The 4,127-nt window shown below is 39.4% G+C and overlaps 1 pseudogene; it reads right to left on the bottom strand.

The window, feature by feature from the left end:
- Positions 1-357: 357 nt before the first annotated feature.
- Positions 358-3,581, bottom strand: LOC141167243 (dead end protein homolog 1-like; annotated as a pseudogene).
- Positions 3,582-4,127: the final 546 nt, after the last annotated feature.

Below are 4,127 nucleotides of genomic sequence, written 5' to 3'. Positions count from 1 at the left end.
GTATCAATAGGTAATAGAATAGATTTGTATTTTTTTTCTGCAGCACCAGCAGCATGCAGTATAAGGCAATAATACTTGACTGGATCGGTGCAATACGCTTTCCATACTGCGATAGCTCACCCGTAAACAAATTTATGATAAGACAGGCAATATTCTAGAATATAGAATCTATTTGAACTGTTCTTCCGATTATTAAGGAGTGGGTCTCTTATACTGTTATTGCCAAAAATTAGGACGCACTCCAATACACATTTGAAGAGACGTAAAAAAAAGCTATAAAAACACAGCAGGATCTTTAGTATAAAAACCAGACTCGCCAATGTAACCTCTTAATCCTTGCAAGCTTCAATACAATGTTCACAAGGTAGACAGCAGCGGTGGTCTGTCTCCTAGACAATGAGCAAACTCCTTCATGATGATAGAGGCCACCATCTGCTTAGCTTGCTGGTACTTTTTTGTGGGAATGAGCTTATCTCCAACCAGCCAGGAATATCCAGTGAAAGGCGAGCCATGGTTTGGTATTAGCACCCAGTACCTGAAACGAAGCCATCCACAATTTCCAAATCTCAGGAATTTTTTTTTGGTAGACTGGCTGCCCAAACATTAGTTTCTCACAAAGGAGCTGAAGACACTGAGTGGCAGTAGGTGCAAGTTTCTCCAGCATCAACTGTTTTTTAGATATCAGAGGGAGAACAGAATTTGGCTTTGTCAAGGTGCCAGATTTCTCTTAAGTCTTATAGTTTTCTGGAGCCAGTCCACAGTAAAAAAGCAGCCATAGAGTGTCCAGGAACCTACACACAGACTTTTCTTAGCCAGGGCTGCTTCTCAGTGAGAGTTGTATTTCACCACAGCAATATTCTTTAGGTCGGTGAAAGGACTGGCATAGAGGGAAACTGTATCTACTCAGGCTGTCATTTCTCCCACAAAGTCCTCTAATGCAGCTTGTTCCATAATCAATGGCAGCCCGTCCAACATCAGCTCACAATTCTCAGTGCTTCGACACACAAAGATCTTTATGCCTTGAATGTCTTGACGACAGAGTTGGGCAATGGCCTAATCTGCAATGCATTTTGAGAAATAACATGCACAAGCAAAGCCACAGTTTAGGCCACTGAAAGTCATCATTAAGAAAAACTCATACAGCTTTCCCACAGACAGAAAGAGGGGTATCAATGCATCTTCATATATCTCCTGAGGAATATTGGCAATAAAAATTTCAGAACCATGCGGAGGAGCTTCTCCAACCAAACCTGGAGGGGGGCCACCATATTTCCTTTGTGCATTCTCCTGCACCAATGATACATTAGAGCTCCTCATCCACTCGATGAGTCCAGCTTTATTTTTCCTGTTCACAAAGTTAAGCCATATCTAAGACTCTCAGGCTGCACTGGCTGCTCTTTTCTGCTCTCTGGCTCCTCTCCTGCAGTGTCTGTGTCTCTTTGGATAAAGCCATGCAACCAAGCAGAGAGTTTGATCTTTGATTCTCCTTGTAAAGTCTCTTTCAAATTTCTGTCAAATCTCCTACTACAGATGTACATGTTCCTTAAATAGTTCAATTGTCCTTTGAAGTACACATCCACAGGTCAATGATTAAGGATGGTATTTTTCCACAGGGCTAAGGCTCATTGTTTGAACCTTAAATCAATTTACATAGTTGGTATATCAAGGGACTCTTGTGAATAAAGATCTAGCTGGCTTTAGTTTAATATGCATTAGCATAGTAACAAACATCATTGTTTCAGAACCAAGAGAGGACAAATACTGGTCTGTCCATCTTGACCCACCACAGAAATACACATACATTCACAAGTCACACAAACAGAATAGTGTATTTCTCTTGGTTTAACAAATTTAACCATCTTGCTGATTCAAATTATAAGCTGTTTTGTCACAGTAGTGGTGGGCCACAGTTACAAGTTTATTTTCTAGAATTAAGGAGTGAGTCTCCTAGACTGGTAATGGCCATGCACTAAGTGCATGGGCTGAAAAACAATGACCCCTGGGGGGTATACAAATATATTATATATGAAGTTAGAGGTATACCTCTAAAAATAGTTCTTAGGTGCATCATAAACACCCTTACAAAAATTATGTGGGCATTGCATGATGGTCTCCCTGGTGATATGGTGGTGGAGGTTGAGGAGAAGGAGAAGGGTGACATAAAATAAAATAAATGCTGAAGCGTATACCCATGTCTGGGTATGAAAGGGTGCATGGGAATAGAACCCGCAAAAAATAAACACTGGATTTGAGTTTATGTTTCGCTGCCATCATCTGGTGGTGTTGTGAAGTCTGGCCCAATCTAACCCTTGTTCATTTTGATAAATCAGCCTGTCAGCATTTTCAGTTGACAGACGGATGCGCCTATCAGTTATATCAGTTATAATGCCCCGGCGGCACTAAAAACCATGACAAAACGCTAGCAACCAGGACCTCCAAGGCGTAGAGAGACAGTTCATGCCATGTGTCCAGCTTGGATACCGAACAGTTGTAAGGCACAGATGAATTATGGAGGATGCTGGTACGGTGGCCAAAGTAGTCCTTCAGTATCTTCCAAAACATTTCCTTCCTTGCCAAAGTCCCCCACGTATCAGGGCCTGTGCACTGAGAAGGTCTGAGAAAACTGTCCCAGACCTGTGCCAGTGTTCCTCTGCCTCTGCCGCATCTGGTTTGTGTCTCCCTCGCCAGTACTCCATGGTTGTCCAATGAACTGTGATTTCTGTTGCCAGTGTTGTCAGATGGGAATTTTTTTAATAATTCTTCAACAAGAGGCTGAAACTGAATCTCTCCAAAACTAAACTCCTTGTGTTTCCTCCCTCTACTAACCTACCTGTACCTGACTTTGCAATTTCCTTCTTGGAGTCATATTTGACAAACAACTTTCCTTTATTTCCCATGTAAAATCACTCAATCACTCATGTCACCGTCACCTATCTACCAATGTCCTTTTTTTGGGACGTCTAATCTTTTGCTTCTAGCAACTAAGATTTTATAAATAGGTCCAATTTTTTGTGTTGTGTTTGTAAAATGAATGTTTTCAAAACAGGAAATCATGTCAATGTCATTTTTAATTGAATATTCTTCCACCCAGAGAGCTTTCAAAGCACCTATTTTCGAGTTTTTTTCAAAATTAGGATCATAAGCTGAAATTATTATTTAAAATCACAGTTCTGTGATCACAAAGTTATTAGAACTATTGTTTATACTTGAAGGAAGGTATATAATGCAATGGCATTGATGTAGATTTACCAAGGCCAGAGCTATATTCAAGTGAAATTGCCGTCCCATTTTTAGGACATTGGCAGAATGCACTATCTATTTTCGATGGTTTTTTTTAATGGAAATTTTTGTTTGATTCACTAGTTTTTATACATAACCCTAAATCATTTTCAACTGATATGGCAGGCAGAGGTCTTTTAGTTTAATTTCTTCCTTCTTACCAGATAGTCTGGAATTCCCTCACCCCTCCACCCCCCTTCCCCAGTACCTTTCTGACTATATATGCTTTGTGAAACCTGATATCTCATCTGTATTGGAGACTCAGGAGAACAGACCCTGTAACTTGCTGGCTTGTCAGACATTGTTTATGATCCCATCACAGTATATAAGGTTGGTATTTTATGTTTTTATTCATCACAATTGTTTATTTAGCTTGTTTTATGAATGGATAGTGAAATGTGAAATATATTTATATACTGTATATATTTAAAATAATAATATATATTTTTATCTGTAGTTTACTAAATATTACTATACTAATTTTTGTTTTTATTGTATCAGCAGTAAGAACATGGCATATCGATATAAAAAAGGACTTACTGTTGATGAAATACTAGGTTATCTTGAGGAATTAGATGACCAAGAAGTGGAAGTTTCTGATGTTGAAGTAGTAATTTTGCCCCCTGACCCTGATGAGGCAACTGATGAGGAAGATTTTCAGAAAAATGAGCTTTTTGCTCATGAATTGAATGATGTAGCAGGAACTTTGGAGGTATTGCACACTTCTACAGAAATTGAAGAGGCTCCTGAGGTGGCATCAACTGAGAATTTACCATCCACCTCAGCAGGAACTTCAAGTACCAGTAGCAGAAAACGACCAAGGAATCAAACTTCAAAACCAGTTGTGA

The sequence above is a fragment of the Phyllobates terribilis genome, unplaced genomic scaffold, assembly GCF_046119375.1.
Source record: "Phyllobates terribilis strain yellow unplaced genomic scaffold, ASM4611937v1 Scaffold_11__3_contigs__length_659146591, whole genome shotgun sequence".
NCBI classification, from domain to species: Eukaryota; Metazoa; Chordata; class Amphibia; order Anura; family Dendrobatidae; genus Phyllobates; species Phyllobates terribilis.
The sequence above is the reverse complement of the archived record's forward strand: the minus strand, read 5'-3'. Positions and strand labels throughout refer to the sequence as shown.